The sequence below is a fragment of the Mustela putorius genome, unplaced genomic scaffold (assembly GCF_011764305.1).
Source record: "Mustela putorius furo isolate JIRA1106 unplaced genomic scaffold, ASM1176430v1.1 tig00003859_pilon_pilon_pilon, whole genome shotgun sequence".
In the NCBI taxonomy this organism is placed as follows: domain Eukaryota; kingdom Metazoa; phylum Chordata; class Mammalia; order Carnivora; family Mustelidae; genus Mustela; species Mustela putorius.
In genome coordinates this window covers 34,416,349-34,436,137 of record NW_025422011.1, presented here as the reverse complement: position 1 = coordinate 34,436,137, position 19,789 = coordinate 34,416,349, and the positions used below count along the sequence as shown (strand labels likewise).

Sequence of the window (19,789 nt, the reverse complement as noted above, 5' to 3'; positions counted from 1 at the left end):
AGGGGCTTCCTGCTCCACGAATGTGGTCAGGAATGGCCCTTCCTGTCCCTGACCCCTGGAGCCTGGCTTTAGCTGTAGCCTTTGTGTTTGGGGTCTCCCAGATCTGCCTCCCCGCTCGCCGGCTCTCTCCCAGGTGCCTGCCCACAGTGGCTTGTGAACATATGCCTGCTCACCGTCCCTAAGTGGGATGCCCAGGGGCCCCCGATGCAATGGCTGAGGAAGGTGCCAAGGGACGGTACAAGGAAGCACACGATCAGATCAGTAGGAAACTTTCTGCTCCGGAAGAGCTGGTGGCCTGGACCTTCCTTTCAGATACTGCTAGACAGACACTGAAGGCCCACAGCAGGGGTACTGAGTGTGGAGCCCCAGGCTGCCACGTGGGGGGCTGGCTCTGAGGGATTTGGTAACTTCTCAAAGGTAGTCAGTGTCATATATTTTTCCCCCTCATTCCCCCTCACCCCATCAGGGGTCTTGGCTAAATCCATCTGTTGGAATACTGCAGTTAGGGCCATATTCTCTAAGAGGGAGAGGCGAGCATTGCCTGTTTACGGGGCCAGGCTCCCGGCCAGCTGATTTACTCTGTCCTCTCTGCTAACCCTCTGACCCACCCAGTGTGAGGCAGACATTATTATCTTCGTTACACAGTAACCTGAGAGGTTAATATATATTACCCAAGGTCAAAACTAACCTAGCCGTGAGTAGCAGAGGCAGGATTTAAGCCCCAGTCAGTGTGACTGCAAAGCTTGGACTCTCTCTCTTGCCTCCTGCTCCACTCCTTGGGGGTAAGGAAAGGAGTACAGGAGTTCAGGCTCAGAACAGGGGTGGGTCGGGAGGGGGGACTCCTGTTGTGCTGCCTTCCCCTGCTGGGGCCCCTTTCTATACCTTTCGCCCTGAGTCTCAGGCCCTGCTCAGGTATCTCCCCCGGGAGAACAGCCCTGCTTTGTGGACAAGAAGTGTGGAAGATGGAGAGAGGTCCCCAGGAGCTCTTGTAGATGCTCCCACTCCCCTGGGGTCAGACTGACAGACGTCTAGGAGAAGACTTTGTGGGCCTCCAGAGAGGGGAGACCCGAATACAATGTAATTCTCTAGCCAACTGTCCTTGATCTGAGGGACTGTGTGCGCGAATGGGGGATTCCTGGATCACTTTTCTTGAGAAAGTCCCTGAATCATTCTGGCCTAAGTGCTGTTGGGGAGGGAAGCAATCCTGGTGGCAGATGTCTTGTGATGGGTGAGCTGAGCTGAGGGGCTGGGGCCTGCCCCTCCTTCCCCCCTTTGTCACAGACTGGAATTGTTGAACTGGGTGGAGGCAAAGATGGCTGGGTCTAGGGTGCTTGGCTCCTTGAATGAGGCTCGACAGGTTGCTGGTCAGGCTACGGCATCTTAGAGGTACCAGTCTGGCCTTGCTGGTGGCCTCACTCCCTGGGCATGCCTGACACAGGGCTGACTTACAAAAAGATAAATAAAGGACTGTTAGAGACTCTCCATACCTGGATGCTGTTTAAGGTCTGAAGATGCAAAGCAAAGTCTTCCTCAGACTTCGAGGGAAGGGAGCAGGTCTGGATGGGAACAGAGCCCCACATCTCCGGACAGGAGGCTGCCTTGTTGCAACAGGTTGGTGCGGCCAAGATCAGACTGGGGCATGCACTAGCCCTCTGGGCCTGCTGTAACAAAGCTCCACAGACTGGCTGGCGAAACAACAGAAATTGGTTCCCTCACAGTTCTGGAGGCCACAAGTCCAAGATCAGGGTGTCAACAGGGTTGGTTTCTTCTGAGGCCTGCTTGTAAATGGTCACCTCCCTGTGTCCTCCCATGGTCTTTCCGCTGTATCTGTCTGTGTCCTTATAAGGATACCAGTCAGATTAGATTAGGGCCCACCCCATGACCTCTTTTTAATTTAGTTATCTCTTTAAAGAACTTACTTCTAAATACAGTCACGTTCTAAGGTCCTGGGTGTTAGACTTCAACATAAAATTTGAGGAAGGGGATACAATTTGGCCTATAACAGGGTATTTTTCAGAATCCTCAGTGAACAAGCCTCCATGTGCAGTGAAGGATGGAGAGGCACTCGGTGCTGGTCCTGCCAAGGAGTGGGAGAGGCAGGTAGGCTCAAGGCAGCCAGTGGAGAAGCTTGACTGGCCTCTTGCAAAGGCTCAGCTCCATGAAGCCCAGGCTAGGCAAGTTCCCTGGTTGTCTGGGCTCTCTAGCAGCCGTGGGTTCTGTGTGCTGTCTTCATCTGGCTCCCACATGGCCTCAGCCCTCCAGTGAAGACAGAGCTGCTAATACCCTACTAATACCCTCCAGCCTGGGCGTGCAGAGGAAGCCCCCTTCTCCTCTGACAGAGGCCAGAGCCAGGCTCTTGTTGCCAGCACACACAGCCTGACTTCAGGAAAATTCTTTGTCTCCTACTGGTCTAATGCAAAAGGAAAACTATTGCATTGATTCCAAATTAAACTGTTTGACAAGTGTTGAAATGAAGGTTCAAAATACAGAATAAAGTTTGATTAATGCAGTTCATGTTTATCCAGAGACTGCCAAATTCTGGGGTCTGTATTCCTCGCCAGGCAGCTCGGGAGGCTCGTAGGAGGTAGCTGGCTACAGGCTATCAGGCCCCTGAACATTCTAGATGACAAGAAAACTCGCCAATTCAGATGTGTGTGTGTGTGTTTTTTTTTTGTTGTTGCCTAGCATTCGAAAATAATAGAATAAGGAGAAATGCCTGGTTTTATCATCTGTTAGGGGAAGTTACATCGTCTTCTCCCGTTGTTTCTGTGGAAATATCCTTGAGTTCATCCGTTGTCTCTCAGTCGTGCCAGCGCCGACCATGGCCAGTCCTCCTAGCCTCTGATTGTCAGGCCACAACGAGAGGGGCCTTATGTGTAGAGAGAGTGAGAGGGGAGAGGCTGCTGTAGACACCCCCCACCCTTATTCAGAAAACTAGCCAAGGTCTCTCTTTCACACACCCTTCTCCCTTTGCCCTCCACTCAGCGCTCACACTTAACATTTTGTGTCAGCCAGCGTTTCCTGAGTGTCTGCCTTTGTCAGGTTCATTGCTGGGCTCTGAGGATAGAAAGGCAAATAGCATACACTCCCTGCTCTCAAGCATCTTAATTTTGAAGGGGAGACAGACATACCGAGGATTTGTATAACCAGAGCTGTAAGTGGGATGATAAAAGTGAGTACCAAGTGTGGCAGAACGAAAGGGAAGCACCAACACCTTCAGGCCCCAGGGTAATGGTGTCCGGAAAGGCTTCCTTGGGTTGATGCCTGTTGAGAAGGCCTTAGAATATGTGAGATCTGAAAGTATGGCTGGAGAAAAGCATCCCACACAGGAAAGAGAGAACACAGGGAAATCCTTCTGTATTTAGGGAGTAGGAAGTGGCTTGGGGGGCTGAACTGAGAACATGGTGAGAAGTGCAGTTGGGAGGGTCAGTCTCACAGGAGGACTTGGATAGCTGAGCTATGGAATACAGCTTTGTTCCTGAAGCAGTGGGGAGCCATGGAGAGTTTGGGAGCAGAGGAGTAGTGCCATCGGCATTACGAAACATACCCTGCCTGCTCTGGGAAAGATGGGTTGAAGGAGAGTCAGCCAGAAGCAGGAAGCCTAGAGGAGGCAACTTTAGCAATGGGAGGGAGAGATGATGAGGGTCTGAATGAGGGTGGGCTGAGCATTTGGTCAGGTGGTAGGTCCTTTAGGGAGCCTGAATGGCCCTGCGTCTGTGTCACCAGGAATTTAGGTTCAAACCTCAGTTCTGGTTCTGTTGGTCCCCAGCAAGGTAAGGTAGAAACCCGTGCCCTGCTCTGGAAAAGCTCAGATCCCTAAGTGCTAGATTTAAAAAAAAACGAGCAACAAAAAGCCCCTCTGTTATAAAAAAAAATTCAAACACACAAAAGTAGAAGGAACCGTGTAATGAATCAACTTACTCATCAACCAGCTTCAACAATAAGTCCTTGGTTTTTATATTTGTAAGGGATAATTTTTTTTAAAGATTTCTTTATCTCTGAGATAGAGGGAAAGGGAGAGTGAGTGCACATGAGCAGGAGGGGCAGAGGGAGAAAGAGAGAGAAATAATCTCAGACTCTGTGCTAGCGCAGAGCCGGACACGGGGCTCCATCTTACCACCCTGAGATCACAACCTGAGCCAAAACCAAGAGTCAGACACTTACCTGACTGTGCCACCCAGGTGCCCTTGTAGGAGATAATTTTTGCAATGAAGCTTTTTGAACATATTCAAGCCGAGGCTACATTGGAATCATTTCTCTGAGTCTGTCATCAGGTTGAGGCATTGAAATGACTTTATGTCCATTTTTTTCCTCCTCAGAGGTAAAATTGTGCACACGTGTGTGTGTTCTCTGTTGTGAGAAGGGAAGTGAGGGCAGCTTTCTCTGTGTTCTGGGCTGAGGAAGTACACTGCTAACAGTTCTTATCAGTGGGTAAGGTTCTGTCTGCCAGGGGACAGGTGAGGTGTGGACGGCTTGGGAGGGCAGTTGGCAGGGTTGGACACCCTTCTTATCTGCTCACTGAAGGATGCTACAGGATCCTCTGCAGGTTGCTGGGAAGCCGGGCTCCCAGACAGAGGGCACTGTGTGGATGGTAGGGGTGTTCCCCCAAGCTGCTATGGGTCCTCCTTGCTAGAGACGAGATGGTGCACCAGTCACCAGTGTGCCCTACAGACCAGCACTGACCAGTCCTATGGCCAGTGCTACTTTGTCGTCCTTCACTGAGAGTGACCCAGGTTACTGGGTGTTTGGTAGTTGTTTAGACTACTTAAATGTCCTCTGGGTTTGGCACCAGATGAAAAATAAGAGCAGGAGTCAGTCAGACAGAGACTAAGATACTAGCTGTGGGGCTCATAAAGGTGTTGAGAGACTGTCATCAGTAGGGTTCCCAGTGCGTCCCTTTCCTCAGTTAGCATATCCACCTGGGTCAGAGACCTAGATGACTGCCTCCTGCTGGGGACAGGCCACTTCCCTGGGGCAAGGCCACTCTGCAAAAAGAGTGGGAAGGGTGGGGCTGAGCCACAGGTGCTGGGTTCCTTCCCCCATTCCCTCTGTCAGGTACTTAGCTGCCCCCAGGAGGCAAGGTCAAAGAAGGAGAATGTCAGCCCTATTGCATGTCTCCATGGCAACAGGAAAGAACCCAGATGGAGGTGTAAGCATGGGTTGTGAGCCAGCAGAGGTGCCCGTGGGCAGGGGGGGGTGGGAATGCTGTCCTGGAGAAAGGAGAATTGCCTTGAATGAGTTTTGATGGACAGAGACTAGAGAAGGGACCTTTATTTTTATTTTATTTATTCTTTTTTTTTTTTTTTTTTTTTTTTTTTTTTTTTTTTTTTTTGAGAAGGGACCTTTAGCTTGAGAGACAGTGTGAAAAAGGCATAGCAGAAGGAGAATGCTTGCTCTCCTATGGCTGGAGTGTCAGGAGGTCAGAAGAATGCAGTTGGAAGTGGCCAGGCTTGGTGAGGAAGGGCTGCAGAGTGGTAAGAACTTGACCTTAGAGTTGGACTGCCTGGGTTCAGACCCATCTTCACTGCTTCCAGGATGTGGGATTTGACCAGTTGCTTAACCTCTGCAAGCTCCAGTTTCCTTTTCTCTAAAATTTGGATAACAGCAGTTATGAATATTGAGGCAGGAGACACCTATCCATGCTTAGCTCAGGGCAGAACGGGTGTTTTTATGAAGTAGCAGCCATTATTATTACCATCGTGTGTCCAGGACAGTTTGGGGTCAGCTAACAGGTGTCTTAGATGCCAGACTCAGGAGTCTGGATTGCTGTGAGAGAGGCCAAGTATGGCTCAGGTGAGAGGAGGCCCTCCAAGGCTAAGATTCTGATACCTGGATATAGGCTGGGTAGCTAGGGGGTTGGGGGGAGATGGAGCTCCCTGCCTGGAGCAATCCATTGGCACCTGTTTGCTGTGGAAAGGCCAGGGAGGGTCCCAGGGGAATGCGGGGCGTGCAGGTCAAGCAGACAAGGAGCTACTCCATGGAGAGAGGACCACGCTGAGAGAGTTTCTGATTGTGCTGCATCTCTGGGGCTACTTAGAAATAGCCAGAAGACTGAGGAACATTTGGATACTTCAGTCTGGAGCTTACCAAGGTAGTCTGGTGTTAACTAGTGCTCAACATGGAGATGAAATACAGATTGCCCAAGGATCGACTGCAGAAGAAACAGGAAGAGAGCTGAGCACAGAATCCAGCCCACAGGACATTTAGTGAAGGGGGAGGACCTGGAAGAACCCATAGAGTGTTTTGTCCCAAATGCCCAAGGAAGAGTACAGTGGGGGTGGGGTTTGGGTATGGATGAGAAGCCAGGGAAAACAATCCCTTGCTGCCTGTCACAGGAGTAAGAGTGCACGTGGCTTGGCGGGGGGAGAGACCGTAGCAGGGCACTGCAGTGACCTCATGGCAGGAGGTACCAGAGAGAACAGGAGGTGAGTGCTTTGTCAGGGAAGCCAAGGTACCATCGTGAGATGGTACCCGAAGGAAGTGTTTTAGGAAAGCAGAGGCTTTAATGTTTGTGTGGGTCAAGAGGAAGGAATGGGAGAGGGGAGAAAGACAGATTAAGTTTAGAGAGGGAACCATGGAGAGGCTGGGCCTCCGGTGGGGTTTGATTAGGGGAAGTCTGAGGAGGAGAGAAGGGGAAGTGAGGGACTCTGTTTCTCACCAGTAAAAGATGTGGTAGTGCACTGAGGGGAGTCTGGTAGGAAGGGTGTGCCAGATTAAAGATCTCCCTCCCCAGGCAGGGGGAGATGGGGGTGATTCATGATTCAGAGGTGCTCTGAGCTGGGGAGGTGCCTGGGTGGTGTCAGGAGATGGTCCTGTGTGTTGATTGCTGACCTGTGGCAGGGCCCCATCCTGCTGTCCAGAATGACGGGGTGCTGAAGGAGAAATGGAGTCAGGGGAGGGTGTGGGAGGGCTCCTGAGGTTATCAGCGGAGGGGACAGGCTGCCATGGCCTGGTTCTTCTCAGGGAGAAGGTCCTTGCATCCTGCTCCATTATTGCTGGAAAAGGATGGGAGGCTTCCTGGCAGTGACTCCCATTGCCTGATGTGTAAAGGCCAGGTTGTAGAAGGGGTAAAGCGAGGGACCCTTCATAAACTGGTCCTAACTTCATTTGCTCTCACTCTCTTCCAGTTCTCTGGTCATGCCAGGCTATGGGTATACATGAGTGTGTACACACACACACACACACAACATGCATGCGTGCACACACCTGCTCCCCAGCATACCTTAGGGTACTCACACTCCTTTCTCCTTTCGCATTTCTGCATACTGTCCTCTCTGACGCTTTTTGGAGTCACCCACACTGCACTCGTCACTCCTTCCTCCTGCTGCCTTGCTCTGTGCGTGCTCAGCTTCCCTCCCCCCCGGGGGGGGCACTGGGTGCTGTGTTGTTGCACACATGTGTCTTTCTGGAATCCCTGGGGCCTCCATGGTGCCAGGCACCTAGCAGCTTCCCTTTGACTGTCTGTCCGCTTGAATGAGTGCGTGTCACATTGAGCCTTACTATCCACAAAATGATCGGCAAATGGTCGATTTATGAAGCTCATCTTCTCTTCGCAAGTCACTTCCATGGAAGATTTTTACCTATGACTTGCCTGTTGAGCTGGTGACATTGTCAAGTTGACATCCGCACTGAATTGCCATCCGAACTTAATTTTAGAGACAATGGGAATTTCAGGGAAATGATGTTTTTCTTCTCTCAAAGGAATATTATGACCACTTTAAAATTGGACCATTATTTTATGCATTTCTGAAGTCGAAGTTGGTAAAAGCCAAATTTTGTTGGCTCTGCCATTTGGACCCAGATAGAGGCCCGGGTCTACAAGCAACGTCTACATTCTAATTAACGTGGATGAAAGATGAAAGAGTTTGGGCCCTTGGTAGATCAATAACATTCATTAATTTTCTCTTAGCATCTACCACAGGGTCTTACAGATAATGGGTACAAATTGTATTTGTTAAATGGATAAATTAATCTATATATGTGTTGATTTTTATGGATCATGCATTTTTATGACAACTGTTTTCTGTTCTGTGTTGTCTTTTTTCTGAGTAAAATATGATCTTGTAACAGATTGAGGGGGTTCAGGGGGTTCATGGGCACACAGTCCCCATGAAGATACTAGGTGATGGGCCAAGCTAGTTATTAGCCCCAGTGCCCTGAGCCCTGTCTGTTTGGACATGGAGACCAGCTTCCCATCTCCCAGCCTTCACTGCTCAGAGCAGATCTGCAGGGTGAGATGGTGTGGTGGGGCGAGCAAGCAGGGACCTGGCTGACAGACAGACCGGACTCCACAGAAGGCCTATCAGCAACCATGTGACCTCAGGTAGCGTCTTAGCATCTTTGCATCTCGGCTCCTCTTTTGTAAAATGGGCCTGATAATTATAATCTATCCATCATATGATGGCCAGGAAGATTAAATGAGGGAATGAGGACAAAATATTTTCACGGGAGCTGCTGCTTCTGTCGGCCCAGGGAAACCCTCTGTGAGCCCCTGTAGCTGGCAGTGTTTACATACAGGCAGAAACCAGGGTGCAAGGTAGCGTGCCATCATTAGCTGGCTGGGGGCTGGCTCGGGGCTGCGAGGCAGGCAGTGGGATCTTCTGGCATGTGGTGGTGTGGCTGAGGCGTGGTCCTTCATATCCCAGCCTGGAAGGAGACACTTATTTATGTCCACCCCTTAGACTTCCTGTTTCTGAGACTCTCAGAAGGAAGGGAAAGAACCTTCCATCCCAAGTTCTCTAAGTGGCTGTAGTGAGCCCCCACCGTAGTGAAGATGCAGATGGACTTGTCATAAGCACAGTGGTAAGAGGCATCTTGGTGGGGGCTTGGTGATGCTCTATCCCCTGGACACTGTCTGGCTCCCCAGCTCCCTCTTCCCAAAGGCACAGATTCTGGCCTGCCTGCCCTGCTCCTCGATCCGTCTCCTCGCTGGAGTACCTGCCTTTCTTGTCTTCTGAGATCTGCCCAACCTTTCCTCAGCAGGCCTGGGTTGAGGCCCGTGGCCTTGGTCACTGAGATTACCACGGCCTCAGTCACTGACATTGCTGTGCCCTCTTCAACACAGTAAGCTCTTGAATTGGGGAAAAGGACCATCTGGGAGGCAGAATGTCAAGAGCAGAAATGGGAGGTGAGAACAGTCAGAGGAAGGGGAAGCAAGTGTTTAAAAATATTAAGCAGAGACCTGGATGGGAACCCAACATCAGCTCTTTGGTGTTCCTGAAGCCCAGAAGGTCCAATGTGCTGTTTGGGCGTGAGCCATGACAACCTCACGCTGGCTCACACCCGTTTCCTGGCCAGACCCGGTGCTCCTCCTTGTGGGCTGGGCTCGCGGTGTCTCACGCTCATGTCTTTGAGGGTGGTGTTTCTCTGCAGAAGCTTGCCCTTGCGAGCAGGAGGGAGGATGTTGGCCTGAGTCTGGGGGACAGCTGACCTGGGAGGAAGTCCGGCCTCACGGCACCCGGAGGTGAGGTTGTCTGCCTCGATGCTATTTGTTGCGTTCTTCTGAGGAGGGTGTTGAACCGTGTGACCGAGTCCCCTCCTAGGATTGCGTGTTGGTGGAAGGGCTGTTTGGGGTGGTGGAGCCTTGTGTGAAGGGCTGTGGTTTGGGAAGGACGGCTTGAGCCTAAGTAGAAGCATCTGGGTTTGGCTGTGCCAGACAAGCTCGGTGGAGGAGCAGTGACATGTGACAGGGCTTGGGCTAGGTTTTCAGTGGGAGGGCCAGAAAGAAAAAGGACTCCTTCTAGTGGGTTCCGTGGAGCTGGGCTCCAGCACAAATGTTCTTAGGGATCTTTTGGAACTTGCCCAGTGGGGAGGGGCTGGGAATGCCCAGTGCCCACAGCTCACTAACCTGGCACTTTGGGGAAGAAAGACTCTAAGCAGGAAATACTGCCTTCGCCCCCCGCTGGCCCTGGCACCACCAGCCAGCCTATGCCTGGGCTCCGGGCCCTTCAGGCTGTTCTGGTCCATCTCCGCCTCCCAGTCTCAGCTTCCCTGGCTGACCAAACCGAGCCGCCTGACCTGGGGTGTTTAGGGGGCAGTGAGAAGTCTGTGTGTGGAAAACATGTTCACAGCCCAAAGCGTCAAACACCAGACGGATGTTTGGTATCAGAGGTGACTGACACTGTGATTCCACTGCCACAAGGTCAGTGGCTTTTTCACCTTCAGAGGCTTTCTAGTCTCCTGGGCGGATTTTCCTGAGGCTGCTTAAGCTTCTGTTCCCTAGATCAAGAAATCCAGGCTCCACCTCTTCCCTTTTATCAGACTCACATATTTGCTCTAGGCCATCAGCAATTCCCAGAGCGGCTTTCTCAGCTCCCTGACCCCTGTCCTGCTCCACTGCTCTGTGTTCTGACATATCACCCTCTGTTCTGATGGTAAGTCAACCTCTGTGGCCTTGTCCTTCAGGCCTGCTGCAGAGACGGTCTGTGGGCCCTGCCGGGGCGGGGGGGCGGGGGTTCCTCCTCATCAGGCCCTTCCCTTTGAGGGCAGAGACCTCCAGACTGGACAGAACCTCAGGCCTTGGGCCTTTCAGGGCCCCTGGCATCCATGGAAGCTTCTTAACCTCCACTTTAGACCTGCAACCTCTTTGTTTCATCCATGTTCTCCTTTGTGGAAGGGGACTGTCCATCCTATACCTGTCCCATTGTATTTTGGAAGAAAATAACTTGTTTTAAGAACCACAGATGGAGAGGAATTTTGCCCCTGGTCAGCTTCAGGGGCACTGTGTGTTTCTGTCTGTCCCTTCACACACATGAGGTGGAGCTGAGCCCTTGTTTTCAGAGACACTGCCCTGCCCGCAGAGAGCTTACCACTGAGACACAGGAGTCTCACACATCAGTGGCCAGTGCTCTAGAGAGTTCCAGGTGCTGTGAGGGAAGTCTGTCATGGGCATGGAGAGGGGGAGAGAGCAGTCACTTCCATGTGGGGGATGGGAGGGGGTCCCTAGAATCATGACACTGGGATTGGGCCTTGAACGAGGAGCGGGAATTGAGCAGGTGGAATGGGGTCATGGGCTAAAATGGTGCTTGTTGAAGGGGCCTTACAGCAAAATCAGGTGGGGTGAAATGGTTAGTGCTTGGGAAGGGGCCAAGTGTGGCTGAGAGAATTACCGCTGCTGTGGTTGTGAACTCCCAGCCAGCTATGTGCAGAGGACTTCTGCCTGCATTATTATGAGTCCCTGTAATCCCAGAATATGTATATTTTCACCTGCGCTTTATAAATAGGGAAAATGCAGCTGAGTGAGGTTAAGAAATGGGGGCCAAGGACATAGCCCATGACAGGAGGAGTGTGGGTCCAAATGCAGCCTGACAAGAGTGCCTGCTCCTGACTACCTCGTGGGTCCTTCACTTTCTGTCTGGAGTGCGAGCTGGGTGAGCAGTCGTACAAGGCTGGAGTGCCTCGGTGAGGTTTGTGGAACAGCCCTGTGCGCTTGGCTGCAGGGCGGAACAGGAGGGGGGTGTGGGAGTGAGGCTGTAGGTAGGAAAGACAGTCAGGAAGCCATGGTTGGCATTCTGATGGGAGATAGTGTGGCCTGAAGCAGGGCAGGAGAAGGGAGGGACGTGAGAGGGAGACTTTGCTGGGTGTGGAGACCCCCCTGGATGTGGATGAGAGGCGGGAAGGCACGGCTTGACTCCCAGGGTTCCAGCTTGGTGACTGTGGTGGGGCATCACCATGGTGGGTGGGGAGCATATTGGAGAAGACCATCTTTGGGGGCCTGCCAAGTGTGAGGGTGTGGAGAGGGAAGTGGGTATCAAGTATGGGTCAGGGGCACACCTGTCTCTCAGCCTTTGGTTTCCCACTGACAATGAATAGTTTTATCAGTGAATTTGTGTAAATGTCCTCAGGGCTTACAGAATGGGGGTGCCCTCAGGGGCTGAGACACAGAAAGAGTGTGGGGGAGATGGCTCTGCTATGCCTCTTTCCTCCCTTTCCTGAAAAGAAAAATAGAAGGGGAGGTCACGTTTAGGTAGGCAGGGTCAAGTTTGGTTTCCTGCAAGAACTGGCTAGAAGAGAAGATGGGAATTTAGTGAGGAAAGCTACTGGCTTGGGTGAAAAGCAGGAAAGCAACTGGTACAGTCAACTAACTATAGTCTGTCCCCTGATGAGAAGACATTTGGTTTGGACAGAGGTTGGCCCGGTGTGATGGAAGTTAAAGTTGCAGCCCAGGAAGTTGAGTCCATGTGGCAAAAGGCATGAATTCTAGAGGCTGATGCTGAGCCCCGGAGACTTTCTAAGCAGAGAGTGCCTGGTCGGAGCTGTGTTTGCCTTCTCTCTCTGGCTCTTCAGCTTCATTCAGTATCAGAGTCACCCCAGGAGCTAGGCAGGATACAAACGTCAGGCCATCTTCTGCTTCAGTGAGGCTGGACCTCTGTGCTTGTGTTGTTGTCCGGGGACTGTGATGAACACCAGTGTTTGAGGACCACTGAGTCAGGTGACACTTTAGTGCAGGGTGGGATGGACAGGGCTGCCTGGAGGCAGCAGCCAGGTAGGAGGCACTTGTGGGAGTCTAGGGTGAGGTAATGCAGGGACAGGTGAGGCCGTGGGAGCAGGCGAGATCACCCCTGCAGCGAGTACTGGGAAAGAGACCGTCTCTGGTCTGACTCAGCGGACGTTGGCTCTCCTGATTGCGTACTCTCCATCCCGAACCTTCTGTGTAACTTCTAGGACAGCACTTTCTCAGTTCACCTGGCTGTTCTCCTCTGTCCCCTTTGTTGGTTCTTCTCCCTGATGGCTTTGTTGAAGTGTTCCAGAGAGTTCTGGGGCCTCTTGCATTTCCTTTCTTCTTCCTTCCCTTCCTCCCTCCCATCCTTCCTTCCTTCCTTCCGCTCTCCCCCCCACCCCACCCCGCACACTGCTTAGGTTACTTCATACAGTTGTTTTAAATTCCATCTCTGTGTCGAAGGCTCCCAAATTCTCTCCAGCCAGACTTACCTCCAAACATCAGACTCATAGTTCCAAATGCCTTACTCAGTATATCTTTCTGGGTGTCTCATTAGGCATTTTTTTTTTTTAAGGATTTAATATATTTATTTGCGAGAGAGCGGGGTGGGGGCACGTGTTAGGCAGGACAGAGGGAGAGGGAGAGGTAGACTCTATCCCAGGACCCTGGGATCATGACCTGAGCTGAAGGCAGATGCTTAACTGACTGAGTCACCCAGGCACACCCCTGCCTCCCCAAACCTTAGGCATCTTAAACTGAACATTTCCAGAACCAATCTCCTGACCTTTTCCTTCCAGCTGCTTCTACAGCCCTTCCAGGCTCCCGGAGACTCAAAACAAAAAGCTCATGGTCATTCTGACTCCTTTCTCCCATGTCCACTCTGTCAGTATAGCTTGCTGGCTTTGCCTTCAACTTATATCAAGACTTAGAACATTTACCACCATCATTCTGGTCCAAGCTACCTTCATCTCTCACCTGGCTTTCCTGTGTTCACCAGTGCACTGTACCCCCGACCACCCCTGTCCATTTTCAGCCAAAGTGTTCCTTTTTGTAAAGGTCTCCCATCCAAGTACTAACCAGGCCCGACCCTGCTTAGCTTCCGAGATCAGACGAGATCGGGCGCGTTCAGGGTGGTATGGCCGTAGACCCTTTTTGTAAAGGTATTGTAGACCCTCCCGTGTTCACAACCCTCTACTGCGTTCCTGTCTCAGAGGTAAAGTGGAAGGATGGTGTGTGTCTTCAGCCAAGATGCCTAACTTTTTGCTCATGGGCAAAGTGGGAGAGTCCCTAAGTGGTGTGTGGGGATTACGTGAGTCAGTGGTGGATAAAGTAGCGAGTAGCTGCAGTCACTTGTGGGAGAGGAGGAAGGAGCACGCACCGAGTCACTCTGTGCCAGGCACACCACGCATATTACCTTTTTAAGTCATTTTGATTGTTTTTATTTTGATCACTAGGATTATCTACACAATTTAAACAGTCAAATGATTGTACATGATTTGTTAAAACAGCTGTTGTCTCCCTGCCTGCCCATCCCCATTGCTCTTCCTCTTAAATTTTGAGTATTTTTATCCATATTGCTGAAAAGATGCTCTTTCTGCTGCTTTGTTTTTTTTTTTTTTTTTTTTTTTCAGTTGTCATTATCTAGTGACTTCTGAGCTCGCACTCTAGGAGGTAAGGAATCCTGGCTGTCTTTCCAGCCCCACCCCATTGCCCACCAGCCTGATCTGTCCAGGCACTTCGGGTTAGATAAGGTCTGGGGTTACTTTTGCTTTTTGGTTTCCATGCAGTTCTTTGGTCACTTGCTTGGTTTTCTGTTTTCTTATCAGTGAATTAAACAAATTCCTTACTAATTATATAAATCCCCTCTGCGTGTTCTCATGCATGAGGTGTCTTGTGAATTTTATGTTCCTGGAGAAATCTCTCCCTGAGCTTTGGGAAGCTCTCTAACATGGACCAGCTGCCCTTTTACATTGCTGCAGAGCCGTTGACCTTAGGTCTCCTGTCACTTCTCCGTGTCCTTGTGAGCTTATGGCTTTCAAAATAAATTCTTCTACTGTTGTTGCTGTGGATAGCTAAATTAGATGTTCAATTCCGTCCGCTGTATTTCCCTGAGGTTGATCTTGTTTGCTTTCACTGGTAACAATGCAAGTTTATAGATGAGACCGTTGAGTCTGAGAGGGTTGTTCAATAATTTGTCTAAAGACCCACAGCCATTATACCACAGAGCGTGTGTTTTAACTTGAGACTGTGGCTATGAAACCTATGTTCTTTCCTCTTTGTGCTCTGAAAATAAAGGTGTTATTAGTTGATATGGGATGTGATCGAGAACGTTGGCCATCAATTTCCCTTGTATGTCTTCTTTCATCTTCCTTTTTTTTAAATACTGAAAATGGTTTCTTGCTCTCTTATCCCAAAATGATAAATTCCCTGTACCCTGTTAAGAAGCTGTCTCCCAAGCATAAGGATAGCAAGAGGTATTTCTTAAAATAACCATTTAAAAACAGCTCTGGTTTCTGGGAAACCTATAAATTGTGGGGAAAAGGCTTTGGTTGGTTGTGATATGATGATGCTTCTTTACCACTTGGTGGCCGTGTGGGGAAGGAGGACCTGTGTGATGAGTCTTAAGTTTGGTGGTGGTAGGTTTTTGGCTGAGGGTTCCTTCCCTAAGCCTTGCCTTCTACTTGGGGGGACACTGTCCTCCCTCCCCCCTCCACCTGGGTACAGCTGCCGAAGAGTCCAGTCCCAGCTCTGACTCAGCTGTGCCCATGGCATAGAGACCTTGGTTGGAGGAGTACGGATACCAGCGACTCTGGATCTGTTCCTGATTCCTTCCTTTGTCCAGGCCATGGGCAGCCTGCCTGAAACACTTGTGGCTCTAACCACTTTTACGGAGAGAAAAGTACTTTATAAAATGGAATGGAAGCTTGCACTTCAGCTTGGGTGGGATAAGCCAAGGTTACTTGCCCGAGATTTATCTTAATCTACAATTACTGCTAATGCAGTATCTAAATTACCGCCCGCCTGAGAGTGCACCAGATAATGGGTGGCTAATTGTGACTAACTTTCTAAACTTCAGAACCCCTAATCCTGCACTGTGATCAATGTCCAGGAGCCCAGCTGGCCTTTGTGTAGTGTAGTTCCGTGGGCTGTGACATCTGTCACCAGACACTTGTCATTCCAAAAACATGGCTGTCCCGTATTGGCTGCAGCTACAGAGTCATTTTCTCCTTGCTGGTCAGGTTCTGTGTTAGTGGGACACTGTCACAGGTAGGATGGCAGCATCTGGAGAGGCCTGTGGCTGAAGGGAAGGGTGAATGGTACATAGGCTACACATTTTCTTAACCTTTCCCACCTCTTCTTTATAGCCAGAGCTGATCTCTTGGTGAGAGAAGTCCATCTGCTCCTCCACCATCCTGGGCAGGGCCCTATGAAGAGTCCAGGTGTCCAGAGAAAATGAGAGCTGGTTGTGGCCACTAGAACAACTGTCACTGTACTGAGGTCATTAAGAGCTGTCATCCTCTGCCTGCCACTCTCCTTCCTGGGATGCCACAGTGTCCCCTGGGCACACTGTCTCTTTCCCTGGCGTCCGTGCTCTGTCAGGCCCCTGATTGCGTCTCCTGTCATTGGTAGAAAATGTGATTTCACTTCTACCTCCCCATCACCGGCTTAGAGCTTGTCCTGCTTTTCCCTTGGGCCTTTGGAGTTTTCCCCAGAATGTGGCTCTCTCCCAGCTGCTTTGGGTTGTCACCTCTCACCTCGCTTCTCTCCAGGAGCATCCAGGTGTCCACCTTCTAGAGCTTCGTGGACTTAAGCCTCACATCTGTGATGAACCCAGGCTCTCAAGAGAGATGGAGGGAAGAACAGACACTGAGTGGTGCCGCCTGACATGTTTGCCTCTGAGGCCCCAAGTCCTTGAGGGCCATGATTGTACCGTCACGTGTTACAGATAGGAGCTTTAACCTCGACAGTGGTCACTAGCTGCCAGAATGGGAATGATTGGCAGCCCTGTGGCTCCCCTGTTCTGATGAGAGTGTCTGCACTCACAGATGGGGGCTGGAGGCCTCACACTGATGGCATGTTTGACCCTTCCAAGGTTTCTCTTGTTCCCCACACCACTGACACCTCACAGCTGCCCTATGACAGTGGCTGGTGGGGCCCCTTCTTACCCATGTGTCCTGCCATCATCTCAGAACAAGCAGGTCTAGAACTGAGCTTGTCAGCTGCCCTAAACAGGTTCTGGCTTCTGAATGCTCCCAGCCCACTGGCTCAGGCTCCCGGGATGTATATATGATACACCTTTGACTCACGTTTCACTTCACACCACTCCCACAGGTCCACCCAACTTGCTGTTCGCCAAGTACAAACTCGTCACTGGGCAGAAGGCCATGCGCCTCCTTTTATGGCCCTTCTGTTGCAGGGGGACATGGCCTGGGCCTTCTGGGCTGGGCACCTTCCAGCTGTCCTCTCCCTGTCACCCTGGTAGTAAGGCCCCCTGTGGGGCCTGTCTGTTGAAATAAGAGACCTTTCGTCTCAAAAACCTGTCATGTTGACATCTGAGGACACTTGAGGTATTGTGTACCAGCATCTAGACCCCTGACGTGGTGGTGAGATTCCCAAGCTCCTCTCACTCTCTACCCTTGTCACACTTACGTAAATTCCGTGGAAGGTTTTGACTCATCACGAGCAGCTGGCTGCCCCAGTAGAATCTCGTCAGCCATTTTGACATTTGCCAACTCCATCCTGCCCTTACATGCTTCTCTACTTTTCCACCCCCTCTGCCTGGAATAACATTTCTCTCCCTTATCTTCTGAGAAAGCTTCTACTCATCCCTCAAGACCCAGGGAAGCTGCACACCTGCCTCAGTCGGCATATATCCATACTGCGTCATAATTCTTTGTTTATACTTTTGCCTTCACTAGACTGCCTGGTCCTTGAGGGCACAGGGTTCAGGGGACGTTGGTGGAATGTGCCTACCCATTTACTCACAAGGATCTGCTCATAAGCTTCCGCATGCTGGGCACTCTGCTAGGCACGGGGCACATAGGGTGAGCAGGGCAGACAGTCCCCCTGCCTCCATGGGGAGAGCGAGCAAGTAGAGTTGGCAAGAAAGCAAGTATATGGACGAGATACTTTAGAATAGCTGCGCTTCACAGGGGCTGCTCGAGGTGGAGGTGACACATGGGAACTGAAACCTGGAAGATGAGAAGAAACCAGCCATGCAGAGAGCTGGGAAAGCGTGCTCAGGGCTGAGGGGATGGCAGGTGGAAAGTTACAGAGGAGGTCTTGGAGTGTTTCGGGGGCAGACAGGAGACCAATGCTGCTGGAATGTGAGCAGTGGGGAGAACAGCATGGGGTTGGCCTGGCCAGATTCCTACACTGCCTGTTTCATAGGTCCCCAGGAGTGAGCAGTTTGGATTTTTCTTTCGAAGTAGTAGGAAGTCCTTAGAGGGAAGTATTTCAGACCTTCAGTATCTCTGAACAGGTGGGCATGTGCCGATCATTGTCCTGCTTCTGCTACCCATTCCCGCCCCTGCTTCCTGTTTCCTGCTCCCTCTCCTTTCTCCCTACTCCCCCCAAGCTTGCTTCTGTTCAAGCTCTGAGATCTGCACACTGCATTTGGGGTCTCCAGCTGTCCTGGCTGCTGTTCTCAGCAGGGGCAGCTCTGTTCCTTGCTGCAGCCTTGCCTGGTTCTTGCCACAGCCCTGAGGTGCCCATTAGGCTCCCACCTCCTCTGCAAGCTCCCATTCTCATTCCCGAGTTGATTGTGCAATGATTCTTGGCCTACTGAAGCCCAGTGCCTGTTCCCGAACCTTTCTTGGCCTTTGCTCCTATGAATCACTGCCCTCCCCCTTCACACACATCATTGGTTATCTCTCTTTGCCATGCAGGGGAATCAGCCTCTTGGACTTACCTGGGTTCTTCCTCCCTAAGCCTACCCCACTGAGTTTAAAGTCTCCTCCAGTGAGCTCTCTTGGCCCAAATACATCCCGAGATTATTGCCTGACTTCAGAAACAAAAAGGAAAACAGCTAGCTTATATTGAGCACTTCCTATCTGTAAGGGATGTATTAGTATTTTCTATGAAATAGTAATTCCTCATTTAGTCATGACATCAACCTGGTGATGCAAGTGCTGGTATTATACCCATTTTATGGATGAGGATACTGAGGCTCAGAGATCACATAGTAAATGGCAGAGCAGTGTTTGAACCCAGACTATTTGAACTGCTGCTGCCTGGGACAGTCCCCTGTGGTTCTTTGTGGTCCTAAAATCTTCATCCGCAACATCTCCAAAGCCACTTTTCTGTGTCTGCTCACTTTACTTTCTTCTCTGAAAGTCCGTCTCTACAGGGAATATGAGCAGAGACGCTCAGGAACCCCTGTTTCCTGACCAGTGCCATCCTGGGGTAGAGTAGCCCAGCTTCTGTTCTCCATAGTGCTTATGCCCATTGGGCACATGCACGGCTTTTGCTAAAGGAACTAACAACTTCTGCCTTCAGTTTATAGACATGAACTAGGTAGGGATTGCAAAAACTATTGTCAGTCTCTCCCTGCCAGCCAGGGAATGGGTGGGAAGCAAGAAAAATGAGGAGAGGCTGTAGGAAGGCAGTTCAGCTGAAAAACCTTTCATAGAGGCAGAGTTGACCAGAGATGGCATAACTGCCATCTTCCCCATTAGATGGGAGAATCAGTGGGTGGGCGGGGGGGCGATGGCTGCACTGGGTGTCCTTGGACAAGATGCTCTTCAGTCGTGAAGAGATGGGATGCTGTACCCTGCATGGTGTTGGGTAGAGTAGAACTAAAATGGTAAGAAGGGCTCCAGGTTCCTGGGACAGAACGTTCCCCATGACACTGTGCTGGCAGCCTTCTGAGGCCAGGCTCTTTGGACAATCTGAGAATCGAAAATGGTGGTGGAGGTATCATCCCAGATCACAACTACCCAGCAAAAGCGTTGCAGGTGCCAGCCTAGGGCAGCCGGGAGATAGTTTGGTGCCTAGGGAGACTGTGGTGATCCCTGCTGCCGCAGGGAATGTCCTCTGGGGTCACTTTCCCTGACTCACAGGGATGCCCCCACCCCCCCACCCCCCCACGCCCTCGGCTCTCCCCCCCGCCCCTGCCCCGTGCTGGCTGCAACTTCTGGAACCTGGGACTCAGTTAACGATTCTCTTAATTTCAGAAGTGAGTGGGATCACATGCTAAAAGTTCATGGAGACAGAGCACTTGTGCCAGGAGGGCAAGGTTCTGGGGCTGGCAGAATTGGGGGGTTCCATGCTAGGATTCTCATGAGGGTGTGCGGCGTGATGATGAAGGAGGGCTTGCCGTCTTGCAGGCATCCTGTGGACCTCTCTAAC

General features: G+C 51.1%; 1 protein-coding gene across 6 annotated transcripts in view; it reads left to right on the top strand.

Annotated features, from left to right (window-relative positions):
- The window catches only part of PPFIBP2 (PPFIA binding protein 2), a 145,787-nt gene that overhangs the window by 11,624 nt on the left and 114,374 nt on the right, over positions 1 to 19,789 (top strand). The window contains exon 1 of one of the 6 annotated variants that reach the window (XM_004780165.3): positions 9,346 to 9,463. The exons of the other annotated variants lie outside the window; for them this stretch is intronic. The gene's annotated coding sequence lies outside the window, so the exon portion shown is untranslated. Of the gene's footprint in view, positions 1 to 9,345; positions 9,464 to 19,789 lie in introns of those variants that run through there. 6 annotated transcript variants of the gene reach the window in all.